Source organism: Pseudonaja textilis, chromosome 1 (genome assembly GCF_049901715.1).
Source record: "Pseudonaja textilis isolate UNSWEBS1 chromosome 1, rPseTex1.2, whole genome shotgun sequence".
NCBI lineage: Eukaryota > Metazoa > Chordata > Lepidosauria > Squamata > Elapidae > Pseudonaja > Pseudonaja textilis.
In genome coordinates this window covers 210,587,175-210,605,403 of record NC_141990.1, presented here as the reverse complement: position 1 = coordinate 210,605,403, position 18,229 = coordinate 210,587,175, and the positions used below count along the sequence as shown (strand labels likewise).

Sequence of the window (18,229 nt, the reverse complement as noted above, 5' to 3'; positions counted from 1 at the left end):
ACCACCATGGCTCAATGCACTATAAAGCAGTATATAAGTCTAAGTACTATTGCTATTGCTAAGATGGCCATTGGTAATTGCCAAGAGCATAATGGAAATTGTAGTCATCCTATATATCCAGTTGGTATTAGCATAACAAGGACCAGTCTATATTAATTAGGAGATCTACAGATTTGAAGCAAAATGTTTCTCAGCATTAACTAGAGATGCCAATGATGGAAGCATCATTGAAATACGCCTCTTTTTTAAATGAAGAAACAGCAACTCTTGAATTTCTGCCCACTGGTCCTTAGTTGCAGCTGTTTCTTTCTTATTTACAGGGGTTCTTCCCTGATTCTTTTAATTTCTGAGCTTCAAACAATTGCCAAAGTGAAAGGTGAAATATTCTATCAGGTGCACAAAACATGTCATCCTCAGAACATCTGTCATTTATAACTGAGCATCAGATATTATGAGTTGGCGACTAAGTTGCTCAGTGTAGTACTTTATTTTCCATCTCCCTTTTTCATTCTGAGAGTTGGGAAGCTGAAAAACAAATGTATCATATAATACTGTATAACATGTTGTAATTGCATAATTACTCAAATACTTCATCAATCTTCTGCCACCTAGTGTTTCCAAATCTGTTGGAGCAATTCAGAGAATGTCAAGTTAGCATTTGGCTGTGCTGGCTGGGGATTTGGGGAGCTAAAATCTGAAAGTCCCCATTATGGAGGAAGATCTCCTATATCAGGGATGCCAAACTCGATTTCATTGAGGGCCACATCAGGGTTGTGTTAGACCTCAGTGGGCCATATGAGTGTGGCCAGCTTAACATCACTCATGTCAGGGGGCACCTGTAGTGGCCTGGGTGAGGCTGGGGGCATCCTCCTGCAGCCCTGTGCCAGTGAAAATGGAGCCATTCCTGGCCCTCCTGAGCTCCATTTTCACTGGCAGAAGCACCGCAGGCTGGTCCTTTGCTGTTTCCAGGGTGGCCCTATGGGCCAGGTCTAAGTACCCTGAGGGCCGGATCCAACCCACGGGCCTTGAATTTGACACCCCTGTGCTATATAGAATGAAAATCAACATTTTTACCACCATCCCTATGTTATTTTTTCCCCAAAAGATTGATTTAATTGAGCAATACCATAGATTACTTGACGTCCTCTAAACATGTTGTACTAGAATCATCATCTATGGCTATTGTGCTAAGAAATTCTGGGCATTCAAATTTAAATATTTCGCACCCAAATATTTGGTGGGAGACTAATGTCGGAAATGAATTCTGCATATTTTATTACATCTCTTTCTCCTTTGCCCTTGTATTTAGTTCATAACAATAGGTAATGCTCATAGGTAAAGGCAGGGGAAAAAATGAGGAAACTTGTGGCCAATTAAATTGTCATATACTGTAAATTACATTTTCTGCCTGCAGACAAGATGCAAAAGAGTTATTCGTTCATTTGATCTACAGCAGGGGTGTCAAACTCAAGGCCAACGGGGCAGATCCGGCCCACGGGATGCTTAGTTCTGGCCTGTGGGGCACCCTGGAAACAGAAAAGGACTGGTCTGCGGTGCTTCTGCCAGCAAAAATGGAGCTTGGGAGCTCCTATTTACTGGCAGGGGACTGTAGGAAGCCATTGCAGTCGAAAACAGAGCCCAAAAACAGAGCTTTCCCTGGTCTCACCTTCTTCCACTGGAGAGAATAGATCTCCCAGCTCTACCTGGATCACCATAGGTGCCCCCGATATGAGTGATGTCGAGCTGGCCATGCCCACCCTGGCCATGCCCACCTGCCCCCCCCCCGAGGTGAAACACAACCCTGAGGTGGCCCTCAATGAAATTGATTTTGACACCCCTGATCTGGAGTATAGCCCACTTTTCATTCAGGAGGTTAAAGCAGTGTAGAAAGCATTCACTTCCATTTTTCCCTACAAGAACAAATCTGTGAGGATTTATAGACTTAGAAAGAGAGGGACTGGCCCCAATCTGCACAATTAATTTCTTTGGATGAGGATGGACTAGAATTCGAGTCTCCTGTTACTAGCCCAACATCTTCACTACTATGCCAGCCTCTCTGGTTTCTGAGACCTAGTCAAGTGTTGACAAATGATGGCCTGTGTAATTTTTCCTCAATCTCAATCAAACTGTACTTCCCGTCAGTATCAAAGTCTGAGTGGTAATATCCCTGCTATATCGCAGGTGGTTGAATACCTGCCTGCTTCTGCTTGATCCTAGTTTCTAATTGGAATTTGGCAAACAACTACCATGGGCACCTTTGAAATGCAGTCCTTTATATTCAAATGCACCCTGCCTTGCAAAGCATGTGGCCTAACGTGGCAGATATATCGTGGATCCACACTGAACTGTTAAGGCAAACTTCAGAGAGGAACAAATTGATTCCTAGTGACATCCTTTAAATCATCTATACTATTGAAGGGAGGAAGACAGAATTCTTCACTTTCATCTTCTTATACATAATCTCCAGGAAAAAAAAAATACACAATATTATCTGGGGTTACCACTCTTCCCTTAAGAATGATTTCATTCCAATGCATATCCCGTAATATTTTGATCTCCAGGCTTCATGAATCAGGTTACATGGGAATTCATTGCATTTGATTTACCAAATCACTTTGAAAAGTCTTTCTTTTCCCCATAACTTGCTTGTCTCCAGAGCTCCTTTCAAAAAAGAGATGATTTATAAACTTGGGAGACAGGCAGTTTTTAGATGCAAATTCAGCAGACAGGAGCCCTTTAAAAAATGTTACTTTGGTTTAAATAATCAATGAGATTTCCAAAACTTTCAGGCTTTGTTCTTCAGCACAAGCCTTATGACAGAGGAATGCGCACACTATTCCCAGTCTCAATGCAAACCTTTCAAAATAGCTCCCAGTTAATTCCTAAACTGCTCTTTTGAACCTAGCAAAACTAAAGGGGGTGGTGGCGGGCTTCATTCTTTTAGAAAAATATCTGTTTCTCCTAACATGTAGAAGCTATATAGAAGATGATGCTCTTTGTATCTCAGTGCAGGGATCCCCAGCTCCCGGGCCATGGACAGGTACCAGTTCATGGCCCATTGGAAATCGGGCTGCACAAACGGCAGAAGAATGTGCAAAGCTGTACACATGTACACATGTGCGGGAGCCCTGGTGGCACAGTGGTTAGAATGCAGTACTGCAGGCTACTTCTGCTGACTGCCGGCTGACCGCAATTTGGCAATTCGTATCTCAACAGGCTGAAGGTTGACTTAGTCTTCCATCCTTTTATAAGCAGAGATGGTATTCAACTGGTTCGCAGTGGTTCAGGTGAACCAGTAGCGGTGATTTGGCATGGGTTGCCAAACCGATGGCAACCCCTGGCTGACCACGCCCCCAACCTGTTCACCTGATCACCTGATCGTTCACTTGCCTCAGTCGCTCTCCTAGCTTTCCCTACCACGTGGCGGGCATGGTGCAGCTTGGGTGAATGTCCCAGGGCTGCTGCACATGAGCACTGCATGTGCAGCCGCTACACATGCAGTGCACATGTGCAGCAGCCCCAGGACATCTGCTTGCCTGCCTGCCTGCCCTCCCGGAGCACATATTCTTTCTTCTCCCGGCGGACACGCCTCTTCCAGCCTGGCCCAGCCTGACCAGCCAGCAGGTAGGTGGGCGGATGTCCCGGGGCTTCTCTCCCCGCTGGTCACGAGATGCCTGCAGCTGCTGTGTGCTTTTTTTTCGGTGTGGCTGCAGTCCAGCAGCCACACTGAAAAAAGCATGCCCTGTTTTATATGCCAGGCCCGGCAAGTCTGAACAGCCGGCACATAGAACAAGGTAGTGCCAGATAGTTGGAGAAGTGGGGCGAAGCCAGAGATCAGTAGCCGAAGCCCTGGCTGTCACCCAGGAGAGAACCGCGGAGGGACCCATGACATGGCCCTGTCACCCCCGCCGCCATTACTTTTGCTCTCGCAGATGGCCACAGCAGCGCCCACAGCAGCAACAGGCAGCACCCCAACAACGAGGTACAGTAAGATTTGGCGGTGCAAATTTATCTCCAAGGGGCTTCTGGCAAAAAACAAAACAAAAACCATCCCCAAACAAAACCCATTCAGCAAGCAGACTTGGCAGGCAGTCGTGATCTTTAGTTGGGCAGAGGAGGGAGGGAAGATACATAGGAAATCACCTTGTCTCTGCCAGATGAGTCGTGTGACTGAGTGGGCGTGGCCAACTTAACATCACCCGCAGCAAGCTGCTGCACCATCTTGCTGAGTTGGACATGCCCACCCAGTCACATGACCACCAAGCCACACCCACCAAACAAGCCACCCCCAGAGAACCGGTAGTAAAAAAATTGGAATCCTACCACTGCTTCCGAGGTTGGTAAAATGAGGACCCAGAATTTTGGGGGCAATATACTGACTCTGTAAACCACTTAGAGAGGGTTGTAAAGTATTGTGAAGTGGTATATAAGTCTAAGTGCTATTGCTATTAGATTGCATGAGCAAAATCATCCCCTCCCTCCTGCCACTGTTGCTGCCAGCTGCCACCGCTGCTCCCAGTCAGTGAAGCTAGAAAGGTTGGGGATGGCTGTCCCAGCTCATCTCCTCAAGTGGTTGCCTCCTCATAGTCTTGCTGATCCATCCACGTTTATTTCTGTAATAATTCCATTCAGTGTTTACACTGAATGGCCATGAACTTTTCCACATGTGACCATGCTGTGCTGCTCTTGCCTGTCCCCACAACGGGACAGGAAGTTTTCAAGTTAAAGGGATGAAAGGATTACAGGAGCTGTTCCTGGAGTTTCAGGTTTAGGTAGCTTCTCTCTAGCAAGAAATCCCATTTTTTCCAGTGTCTCCCTCCTGAAATATCCCCTTCTTCTAGCCACAAGCTAGAAGCATCCATCCAACAAGCATCCATGTTTCTCACTTGAGGGAAAAGTGGCTGTGCTGCTACCCTACAGGCAATAGTCTGCTTTATCCTTTCTTTCCCTATAACGAACTGATTTGTGGGATCAGAAATGAAACAGATGACCTGTGACAACAACCAACAAGTTCACATTAGAAAAAGTGATGACTTTAGAAACAATGGTTAGGGAGAATTTGGAAGGAAACTTTGCTAAAATGCAACAGAGATAGGCCTCACAACTCACACCTCACAAATCACCCAAGAGGTAATTGCAGAGCTGAAGCTCACCTTCCTAGGTCTATCAACTAGATGCCATCACCCTCCCCACCCTAAAAAAAATCTGAAAAAATATCTTTGTAGGCATCTATTTGACTCAAATAAAGAGGTTGAAATGACTGCCTAGACCTAGTCATGGACCTGTGATACCTTTAAAAATCATGCCTATCGTTGGCTAAAGTGGGTAGCAAATAGTGATTTCAAGGATTTACTAAAATATTCCTATTCCAGAGATAGAGGTATTACTTTTAGTTCAACTCTGCAATAACTTATTTCAAGATATTCCAAATGGTAAGTGGAATAGAGTACAACTTTATTTATTTATTTTTTTGTAAATTTTATTTGAGTTTTCACAAAGAGAAAAAAAATGCAAATAAAACATCTTTTTTTGAAAGCAGCATAATCCCGGGTTACATTTCTTCGTACAGACACAAATTCAGGTTCATGCTCATTTTTATATTCTATTCCATATCTTAGTACTATTTTACATTTTTTGCATAGCTTCTCCCCTCTTTTAATTTTCTTAATTTTATTTTAATTACCTCATCTCAATTCAAATCATTGTATTTATATTTTTTGTCTGTCCTGTTTCAATTATCTATTATCTTTTCTCATTAAACAAAATTTCTCCTGTTGTTACTGATTGGAGTATGATGCCTTTATATCTTTTTCCTAAAGTTGTAACATTCAATATAATACATAACTTACATTCGGATTCTGCTTGGTACATTCTTAAAATACGCACTGTATTCTTAAAAAAAGAAAAAATATATAAATGTATATAATTAAAACAACATTCCATTCCAAGTCAATTCTATCATTAATATTAATATTCCCTTCCTAATTCAATTTTCTCATTTATTTTATTTCACTTATTTTATTCACAAACATTTCACTAAATTACACTGACTATTTTATCCCTCATGTTAATCATACATTGTTTCCAATTTTCTAAAGTTATTTCTATTACTAATATAACAATACAATCTTATGTACCTTTACAGAATCCCTTTTTCAGTTTGATTTTCACTCATTATCTCTAAATAGGTCCTCTTTCTCTATATCTTGCTCCGGTCCTTTGTAACTTCTTTTCCTTTCCTTCTTCCCTCTCTTCTTCTCTCTCCCCTTTTTACCCCCTTGTCTCTCTACCTCTATTTCTCTCTTCTGTATTCCCCTTTTCTGTTGCTTTCCAGTATTATACTTATTTTTTGAATTATTTTTCTTTTCTTTGGTTGTTTTTTTAAGTCTTAAATTCTCCATTCTCTTTCCCCACTTTCCTTTTTCTTCCCCACATAAAATTGCTTGTTCATTAAAGATGGCTTCTTCTTTGTCCCAGTCTTCTTGTTTTGCAGTCATTTCTTGTTGTTTCCCATAGTTCCAAATCTCCATTTCTAAGAATTGAAAAATGAAGCCAAAAGAACCCTTCCCTTCTTGTGCATCTTCTTTGTACTTTTTAAGTTCCATTTTCAATTCATCCAGAAGTGGTGCTATTGTATAAATTTTTAAACAACCACCTGATTGATTTTAGTCATTCAAATATAATAACCAAAATGCAAAGATCACCAAATAATCCAAATACACGCAAGCTGTTTCTTTTTTGCTCTTTTTTTTTCACTTTCTCTTCCTGGTGTTACTGTTTAGTTGCAAAGTTTCAGTTAAAATGTAACTTTTAGAAGTCTTGTTGAAGTTTTACTGTAGATTCTTTTTAATTCCAGGCAGTCTCCTCCCTCTTCCAGATCCTGCCCTTATTCTTTTTCTCTCCCTTCCTGCTTATGAAAAAGAAAGGTTTTAATGTCCAGAAATCTTTATTATCCCTTTGGCATTTTGTTTTATTTTCAGCTTAATTGCCTATTGATGTCAAAGTGGATTTTTCCAATTTCTTATTTAAGTCTCTTAGTTGTCAGTATAGGGAAGGAGAGAGAAGGGGAAAAAAGCCAAACCTTTCCCTTTTCACTTTCCTTCGCTGCTTCCAACTCTTCTTTGGGAGCGATGTTATTTTTTGTAAGTTTAAGTTCCAGGGTACCTTGGTTGTTGCTTTTACAATTTAACCCGGTCAGCCAAAACTTTCACTTCTTATCTTCATCCTGCACATTCTTTTCCAGTCAAGTTCTCCTTTGTGGTGGCCATTTCTGACCACCGCTGCAACCGCCTTCAGGAAAGGGAGCAATGGCCAGCTGAGGAGGAGAGATGTGGCTCTCCTTGACCGTGCTGGTGGTCTCCCCCCTCTTCACCACCTCTACAGGGTGGCTTAGCCCCAAAACCAGCAGGCTCGGGGCACTCCAGCGGTGAGCCCAGACAGAAACCACGCACGATCACGGATTTCTGTCTGTTGCTGAAACCCTTCAAACCGGAAGAGAGTACAAGTTTATTATGGGTGCGATCTCAGTATCTGTAACATATAGTACTTTGTATGGTGGTATCTATGCTTGAATACAGGGGTGGGATATGAAAGGGTTAACTACCAGTTTGGGATTTACAAGCTTCCCTACCCTGTGCCTGTAAATCATCATAAATCATCATTAGCACATCATTAGCATGCATCCTGCTGAGAAGCAGCCTTTGAAATAGCCCTCTTTTCTTGTTTTTTTAACTGCAGCTGTGCCTCATTGGGCAGCTGAAGTTGAAAAATCAGGAAATAAAGATCAGGTAAGAGCCCGGGTGGGTGGGTAGGCAAAAACATCAGCATAGAACCGGTTCTACGTCTGCTGCTTTTCAGAGCTACCAGTTCTACAGAGGTGGATAGAACCGGTAGAAACCCACCCCGGTTTGAATACAGAATGTTAGTTCCACATTTGTGTGCTCTGCCTAACCAGCACTGAAGCTCTCCCTCCTGATTGTTCTGCCTGTGAGAAATGCAAGATGGAGATGGTTTTTCCCCTCTCCTCTAAGACTTGGCAGTATCAACATTATCACAGATATATGCTGGGGCAAGGAACTTCACAGCATGATTAATTATGTTTAGTGGCGGTAGAAAATTTGAATCGCTCCTTGAAAACTCATATGTAGAATGCAGAAATGCCCATTTAGTTGAATTCATATCTGCTGCCATTTTGTAAACTGAAATCATTTGGAGGAGTGTGACCCATTTGGAGTTAGTAATGTAATATCACTGGAAACACATGACTTCAAACTTACAGCCACTCAATAACTTTAGTTAAACAGTCAGGGGTAAAGTTGGTTGCGATAGGAAGAAAATAGACACAGCGTTTTTTTTAATCTACCTAGATGGAGTATATAGAAAGATAGTATGGTATAGATAGATAGAATAGATAGATATAGAGATATAGATAGTATAGATAAAAACTCTTTTTTTACAACTCTTTAATCCCTTAATTCAGGGTAGTGCCAGTGTGATTGGATGGAGCTGAGTGTTTACTGGCCAGATGCCCTTCCTAATGCCTATGTGGAGTTTGAAGCAGATTTTTTTTATGCCCTAGAAGAAAAACATCTGCTGTTACCTAGGTTTGAACTCTCGACCTTCCAAGTAGGAGGCGAGCATTTTCACCACTAGGCCACTATGTCACTCATATAGATGATATAGATACAGGTATAAATATAATGTATTAAGAATAAACCAAACACTGATACCTACCATGGTTGTTGTATAATTGTGAATTGATGGTTCTTTATTATAATAAAAACACAGCTCTATGGAAATGACAATTCAACAAAGGCAAATATCAAGTAATGTAGATTTCCCTCTCCCTGGATTTCTTTTTTTTTGCCTTTTACAAAAGAGAATTGATATCTGAGCATTTTGGCTAAATAACAATTCATACCATAGAATAACAGAGTTGGAAGGGACCTTAGAGGTCATCTAATCCAACCTGCTGCTTAAGCAGGAGAGCCTATTCCAAATATTAGGATCAAACTCACAGCCTCCTGATAGTGAGGTGAGAGAATTCCCAATAAGCCATTCGTAAGTAGAAGCATCATTAATGTGACCCAGATCGCATCACCCTAACATTGCAACACTCCTATTTCAGCCCTGAGTGGTTACACTGACTTTGTGTTCCATCCATGTGGGTGAAGGGAGAAATGAAGAGATGTGCGTGCCAATGTGAACATGCAAACAACATGACTTAATATGCTTGCATCACATGTTGAGGTAAAAGTATACTAGGGAAACATTTGCGTGATATCATGCTTGCTCCCATTTTGGTATCATCACAAAATGGTGCAGACAACACTGAAATCAAACCATGGTTATCTGATCCCCTACTGTTTTGAAAGCAGATGAAAAGAAGATACCAAAAAGGATATTTGAACGAACGTCAGTTCCACTGGCCTTGGCTCAGCCGCTTAGCAACCTCCCCACCCGCCAGACATAGATACTTTTGAGAAGCAAGGAGCACAGCTGGTATTTTAAGAGCTATGGTGGCACTATGGTTAGAATGCAGTACTGCAGGCTACTTCTGCTGACAGCCAGCTGCCAACAGTTCAGATCCCACTAGGCTCAAGGTTGACTCAGCCTTCCATCCTTCCAAGGTCAGTAAAATGAGGACTCAGATTGTCAGGGACAATAGGCTGACTCTGTAAACCACTTAGAGAGGGCTGTAAAAGCACCATGAGGTGGTATATAAGTCTAAGTGCTTTTGCTATTGCTGTTAAGAAGCAAGAAATGGCTTCATCCCCAAAACAGAGGCAGGTATGGGGGAAAAAAGAGATAGAATTAGGGTTAAAAATTGTGTATACATAAAATGAAAATTAAATACAACAGTATTCCCCATTTAATTAATAATTTTCTCTTTTTATCACACTAAATATTGCAATTTGGTGGCAATAAACTGACTTGCATATAAGCAGCTCATACATAAGGGTATACATTTAACTATATATTTATGATATACAGCTCAGCATCAAAGTAAAATTCTATTAATGTGTAGTTCCTGTCATGCTTGAAGTAAAATGTGTATGTTTGTCCTTGCTGGGGATATCTGTAACCAATAGTTTAGTACTGTTTCCAAACTTGGCCACTTGGCCACTTTTTTCAGGCATGTCAAACTCTCATCATCACAGTAGTGTCACGTGACATATCGGGATTTCCCCTCCCCCCTTTCGCTAAACTGGGTGTGGCATGGCCAGCATGTGGTGCATAACTTGACTTACTTCTAAATTCAAATCATTTATGAAGAAGTTAATGACCACTGCCCTCAACTAGATCTTGGGATGGCTAAGCTGAATCCACGAAAACCAAAGCATGGATAATATTATTGCATTACCTAGGATTCATTTAGAGCTTTGACATGTAAGAGACACTAGAAAGTATTTTCACATCATCTTCACTTAACAGATGAGATGTAAACTGAGCTTCTTGAGGTTACACCATCTGTCTTTGTATAGAGATTTCTTAGAAGCATGGGGCTGTTGCTGCACAGCTGTTTTGAGGTTCTTACATTCTTTTTGCTTCTCAGCACAAAGGGAAGTAGTTTTAATAAAAGAAATGAAGATGGCCTTTGTGTCTTGGAGATGCAGCTTTTATATGCTGATCATGTGCCTACTCTCATTCTCCACTCGTGCTTCTGATTGATCTAGCCTATTAAAGTTGAGTTGGCACTGTAGGCTGGGTGAAAGAGAAATCCAAGGTCAGAAAGCCATGTAAACAGGGATGAAACAATTTACTTGTGACTCCCAATATTTTATTGCTATGCTCCTGGTTCAACTGAACAATATATTTGTAATTCTGGTGGAGATGGAGACTTGTCAACAAAAGCCCATTAGACTATTTAGACAAGATGCCCATGTAATCCGCTACAACTCTCCCTGCTCCGAGTGCCTTGTGCCTCTTCTTCACCCAGAGCAATGCACCTGTCCTTCATTAGAACTGATAAATAGGCAGGCTAATTTTGTTTTCCTTGGACTAATTAAGAAATAGATTGTTGGTTGTTTATAGCCTTGAGAAAAAAAAGAGAGGAAAACCCAACATTGAGAAAAAGGTTTCAAACATGGGATGAAGGCTGTACTGCCACTGTTCCCTACTCCATTTTCTGCTAAAGAAGATGAAAATATAATGTAATATTTTGGGGTAAAATAATTGTATGGATTTCTTTTTTTTTTTTTACTGCTGCCTTTTTTGAAACCCTGGGTGAGATAGTTGATTTACATATGGATTTTCAATTAGAGACATAGAGGGCTCATTGGATTCCATCCATCTCTCTCTTACTCCATTCACCCTCATGACACACACACACACACACACACACACACACACACACACACACACACACACCCAGCCCAAAGAAGCACATACAAATATCCTTGGTCCTTTAGTGTTAAATTCTTGAAAAAATAAATATTTTTGCAATCCAAAGAAGAACCTACATTTTTTAAAAAGAGAGATTTCTATATAAATAAGATTCAAAGGACTGATATGCTTTTTTGCAATGCACCAAAAAAAAAAAAAATAGCCACTTAAATCATTTACAATAGACTCGTTTAATCTTCTTAACCCACTGCCCAGGGGAAAAATAAGGTCTACAAAAGGATGCAGATTCAGGACCATCCAGATTTCAGGGAGGTGTGCTGTTCCAGAGGGTAAGCACAGTGACTGAGAAGACATGCTTCCTGGATCCCATAGGATGTTTCTTTAATATTAACAAATTCCAAGGGATCTGGAGCATGCCAACGCTGACAGGTCTTGAGGGACGGGCAGAAATAGTTGGAGATGGTGTGGGTTCCCTCAAATGATCTGGCCTTGCCATAAGAGTCTTTGTAGATGAAAACTAGCAACCTGAATTGCACTTAGTAGTTCTCTGGTAGCTAGAGAAGCTGGCAAAATAGTGGTATTGCATAGTATACACCAGGGGTGTTAAACTCATAGCCCATGGGCTGGATGTGTCATGCACTGGCCACGCCCATGCCCATTTTAGCGAAGGGGAAAAAGTCATGATACGTCCCGTGATGACAACATGACACCGCAAATTTGACACCCTGGTATACACCGAGCATTGTGGATCAGCAATAGGTTCAAGGGCAGGTCCATACATAGCATACTGAAATAATCCAAATGAGAGATGACCATGAGCATGAGTGATCATGAGCAAGGCCATCCAATGTAGGAACAGGTACCATTAGGGCCCAATACAGATTTGTACAAAGGGCTTCTTAACCATGGCTACATCTGATTTTTGAGCAGACCCTCAGGATGCGTATCAATTCTGTCTGGGGGAACTACTACACCATCCAGAACCCACAATGGAAGGTTCCCCAATATGTATGGTCTTATACACATAACCACTCAGTCTTGCTATTATATTTACAAATGTTATCACATACAATTACCTTTGGAATTTCACAGCTACTGCTCAAAGAGCAGCTGTGGTAAAGAGGAATTTTGCAGATGCCCATCTTGTGGGTCAGTAGCATTCACAAGAATAAATCTGTTTTTTAAGTGGAAAAATCTTTTTTTTTCTTTACTTGCAATATTTTCTTTTCTTTTCTTGAAAAGTATGTGCTATTTAAGCAGAGTAGTGAAATTTATAGTTTCATATTTGAGGTAAAAAAAATCAGGTAGCTTTGCGTTCAGGTCATATGTTGTTAATAAGCCTGAATTTTCCATACAAAAGTAATAAAGTTAATTGATGGTTTGGAGCCCTTTCTGGATGGATGGGTGTGCGTGTGTGTGTGAGTGTGTGTGTGTGTGTGTGTACATGTTCATGTACAACACACACACACAAAAAAAAATCTCTACTTTTAATGCTGTCTTTTTACATTTTAAAATGTTTGTTCTATACTGTATGTACTGTATGTACGATTATTTTACATTGCCTAAAGAAATTTCTCATGAGATGAGTGGCTATATAAATCTGATTAATAAATACATAATACTAATTGGTTTAAATCTGAATGAATGCCTTTGGGGCTAATAAGCTATCAAAACCAATTTTTTAACTGCATGTTTTGTGCAAAATTAATATTAAAAAATCAATGTTTTGCCTTGGATAATTTTTACCATCTGTGATATTCTTATATATCTTTTTAAAAGGTATTTTTAGAAATGTAATTTACTATTTCAAAAGTTTATACAGGGAAATTCTGTTCCTTATTTTTCACTCAGGAAGCTTCAATTGCAACTTAGAGAAGAAGGTTTAAATTTTCCAGCTTTAAGTTTATATCATAAACTATATTTTTCTTTATTGGATTACTGAATGCTCAGTTTTGCCCACTGGAAATGTGCCCTTGTGGGCCATTTTGATGGTTAACACTGTGTAAATGAGACAGTATCATCTATCTTGGAAAGTATGGAATTATTTTCCATTCTATATTAGCTGCTATGGGATGTGTGGCATGGATTAAAATACCAATCCCAGTTTGAGTTAAATTATGATATATTAGCATTATGAGAAACTCAAACCTGAAATTAATAAGAAAACTGTGGAATTAAGAATAGTGTATGGAGTATATATTTTGTATTACAGTAAATGATAGCAAGTCTATAGGATGATGATGATGAATTTGTTATTTCAAAACTTGAAACATATATCCTTTGGCAGCATTTTCAGCTTAAACACCTTTTTATATCTAGTTATAAAATGTCAGCCTTCACTTTCATAATCTTCTAGAGAAATGAATATATTTGTCAGAGGTGGTATTCAGCAGGTTCTGACCAGTTCTGAAGAACCAGTGGTGGAAATTTTGAGTAGTTCAGAGAACCAGCAAATACCACATCTGACTGAAGATTTTACAGTATCCTTCCCCTGCCACGCCCACCAAGACACGCCCACAGAACCAGTAGTAAAAAAAATTGATTCCCACCACTGATATTTGTTCAAAAAATAATAATAAGGCTATTATACCTATTTCTAAATGCTTATTAGAACATCATCAATTCATCTCTTTATAAAATGGTTTTACCTCTAATACAGATGGTTCTCAACTTACAACAGTTCATTTAGTGACCATTCAAAATTGCAACAGCACTGAAAAGTGACCTTCAGTTATTTTCAGATGACCATTGCAGCATCCTCATGGTCATGTGATCAAAATCCAGATGCTTGACAACTGACTCAAATTTATGACAGTTGCAGTGTTCAGAGGTCATGTGATCATCTTTTGCAACTTTCTTATGAACAAAATCAATGGGAAAGCCATATTCACTTAACAACTATGTTAATAACTTAACAACTGCAGTGATTCACTCTGGCCAGAAATGTCATAAAATGGGGCAAATTCACTTAATAAATCTTCACTTAGCAACAGAAATGTTGGGCTGAATTATGATTGTAAGTCAAGGAATACTGTACTGTAATTTAATTGTCAACACTAAAGGCATATAATAAGAAATGGAAGTATCCAGTATATTGAAAACTAATGGGAGATAATTTGAAACTTATGTCACATTTATATTGATTATTTTAATTAATTAATTAATTAAATTAAATTAATTAATCCAACAAAATTATTTCATGTCTACTGAATACCTATGCATCTCTTCAGGAGTATACTTCTAGATTAAGTGTTACAGGTGATTCTTAAAACAAAATATTGGTTCACATATTAGGTTGATAATGACTCCTTTTTAAATAAAAGTTGTTTCATTAATTTTCTTCTAGGAAACTCGCTAGCTTTTCTATGTATCCATCTTTTTTGGGGGGAGAGGGAGTTATATCCCAAGGATCTGAGGATGAAAATTGATACTTTCCACCTTTATGACTGAGAAAAGTTGATACACCCTTGAATAGATCTTGATTTCCCATAAATTATCCACTCACTTGATGAAATGCTTTTGATATTTGCACACATAATTTGTCAATTGAAATCCACTTGGGGATCCATTTAGATATCTGGGCAACATGTTCATTTTATTTCTTTAGTTCCACATGTCTTCTTTAGTTAATAAACTGGCAATGATTCTATAAATGGACATGAATTTATATATGTCTAAATTTAATTAATACATGAGACTTTATTGGCTTTTTCTTTTATTTCTTTCCTTAGATTCTTAGAATCAAATAACTCATTTTAGATAGTCAACAAAATTCTGTCAAAACTACCAACTTTCCTCTGGATCGTACAACTGAGAAAAAGTATTCATTCCCTGGGACACTACTCACAATTCCATTTTGACTTTCCTTGTGTTATCCTGTACTCCTTGCCATCAACATGTAGGTCTACAGTAGGGGTGTCAAACTCGCATCATCACTGTGACATCACATGATGTAACAGAACTTTTCCCCCTTCATTAAACTGGTGGGGGTAGGGCCAGCATGTGACACATCCAGCCTGCGGGCTGTGAGTTTGACACCCTTAGTCTAGAGTGTAGAGTGTTTACTTTGAGTGCAAGTTTAACAATTACCTGAAGTTAACCTCCTGCAACAAATTGGAGGATGTTGCATGAAATAATGGAGACCTGTTCTTATCTTTACATACTTATTTAGGCCAACAGTCAAGCACAGTGAATTTTCTATGCACATGAATGCTCAAGTCAGTGGGAAGTAAATGAGCCATAAAAAGCAGGCAACTATTTTGTTAGTATCCTAATGTCCTTGGCTCTGCTGGAATGCTGTCTCTTGCCTTCAGGTTAGAACTATCTGAGGTAACAGAGCAAAACCAGAATACAAGCACAATGTTGCATTCTGAAGCGAGGATTAATCAAATCCCATTTTTACAAGCATTTGCAATATTCTAAGAGCTTTCAGTGCTGAAACACCTCAAGCAAAGGTCAAGTGTGTGAAGATTTTAAGGACTGGTAGCTGTAAATTACAGCGGGAACATGGAAAGTATGAAGCATGAAAACAGTGGATTCCATCTAAAGCATCAGCAAATTGAGATAGACTAGGATTGGACATTTTCATTCAGAAGATAATACTACTTATTACTCAGTACATGAAAAACTAGGAATGGTATTGCTTTTATATTTAGGAAGGGTAGAACAATAATGATTCTTGGTTACTTTGCAACCAATGTTTGAATAAAAACAATTGAACTCTGTGGGCAACACTTTCATATGTCCAAGCTTATGGTTCAGCCATAGATGAAGAGGAGGCCGATGAGTCTGATAATCGAGGGCAGTATGAGATATGTGATTTGTGATTGTGAACTGGAATGCCTAAGTTGGAAATATTGAAGAAAATACAATTGGAAACACGTTGGCTTAGGAAATCAAAACAAAGCAGGAGACACATCTACCAGTTTCTTATATTCCAATGATTTCTTCATAACACCATCTTCAAACAAACAAAACAGGTATATATGGACATCATCAGGTGTAATACATAGAAATCAAACTGACTATTTTATTACTAAAAGGAAGTATGGGAACTCAGTTACAGCATCAAATACATGGACAGGTGCTGACTTGGGAATAGGTCAGATATCTCCATGAATGTAAAAAATAGATTGGAAGAAGATGAGAATGGTTTGAAAAGTGGAGTAAGAAATATCAGTAACCTAGGCTATTATTCTAAGGACACTACTCTAATAGCCAAAAATACAAAGGATCTGCAAGCTTTAATAATAAAAGTCAAAGGGCATAGTGAAACTAGGGAATCTATGATTATGAATCTGACATAAGTTTTTATATAAGCTTAAAAACTTAGCTTCAACAAGCAAAAACTAATGAAGAGTAATTTATGAAATAATTAAGTGCCCTAACTGAAAATCATCCTGCCAATGTGCAACGAATATCCAAAATGTAAGTCATTTTCTGTTACTATACACATAATTCAGTATCACAGACACAGCTGAGTTTACAGATAATTTGGGGTATGATGGTTGAGTCTAGACTTCAAGGTAAGCCTGGTTGATTTTGATTTAAGCCCAAGCTATGAATGCAGCCATTCTTAATTGTCAACCATGGCTTGTGACTTAGTCATGTTATGTGAACCAAGCGAACTGTGATTGATTCATAAGCTGTAATTAAAGAAGCCATGGCTTAGAATGATGTATAGACTGTAATTAATTTAAGCTGTCATACTTCAAAATGTTTAAGCAAAAGGATACGAAGGCTTTTGTTCCTTTTCTTCTGCCCCATCTTTAGTGCTAAAATTTCATGTCTGAATTTTTTTTTCGTCTGCCACAGGCCTAATGGATTGGAGCAATGTCCTTTTTGTAACTGCAGTCCGAGTACATAAATTTCCAGAGATAACTGCCAACCATTGATTGATAACTCCAACCATCATCCATTTGGCAGGAAAGAAAATGCCAGAGAGTCAAAATAAGCAGACATGTGAAAATCACTGGTGGGCAAACACTTCTTTGGTGGGCCAGAAACAGAAACAAGCGTCAGTTGAGATTTTTACAATACCAGAAATAACCTCAAGCTAGAACTAGATGATGCTTAAAAATTGTTGACTGACCAGCAACATTTTCTCTTCTCTCAACAGACAGCGAAAAAAATGTGTCCAAATGGCAACTAATGAAATGCAATGAAGTAGGAAACTTGAAGCAAGCTGATGATATGCTTTTGAATTTACTCTGCATTGTGGGGAAGGAGAATGGAAAGAGTGATTGTGGGGTTCCTGTTATCAAGGCAGCCACAAGTTTCATTTCCAACTCAGACAATGCATTTAGGCTGCTTCTTCCTAAGTAGCCAATATAGCATTTGATGAGAATTTTCTATTTGATGCTAATAAAGGAAACTGAAGTTTCCCTCTGTTTCTTTTCGAAGTTTCTCACCCTCTGAGGGGGAAAAAAATGACAGAGAAGACTGCGCTGAAAAGCATGAATTCAAATTAAAAAAAAATGTGGGAGGAAAAACCGAAGAACCAAGAGGACTATTAGAGAATGGAGAGAACATAGAGAAATCTGATTCATCCAGTACTATAAATTGTGCATCATTTTCTCACTTGGAAGGGTGGGGGGAGTTTGTGGCTTTTTAAAATTTTGCTCTGATGATGTGGAAGCATTTTTTAAAGAAAAAAATATGTTTGTTTTCAATAAATCATACTGAATTCCAATACGTGTTAACTTTTCATTGAAGACGAAACTGACAACACATCTGTTTCTGCCATTTTGAAACAATTTAATCTGGCTTCTTAAAAATGCTACGATGGGGCAATATTCATGTCTCATCCCACTACTGTTCTGTAGCCACTGTAGAAGAAGCTGGAGATGAATTTTTTCGAGCACATCATCTGCAACATTTTAAA

The 18,229-nt window shown here is 39.1% G+C and overlaps 1 long non-coding RNA gene across 1 annotated transcript in view; it reads left to right on the top strand.

Moving 5' to 3' along the window:
* LOC148128009 (uncharacterized) overlaps positions 1-17,974 on the top strand; it is a 139,357-nt gene extending 121,383 nt beyond the window's left edge. Inside the window, exon 3 of the long non-coding RNA XR_015741294.1 lies at positions 17,465-17,974. This is a non-coding gene — a long non-coding RNA (uncharacterized LOC148128009). The remainder of the gene's footprint in view (positions 1-17,464) is intronic.
* The last annotated feature ends 255 nt before the right edge of the window (positions 17,975-18,229 follow it).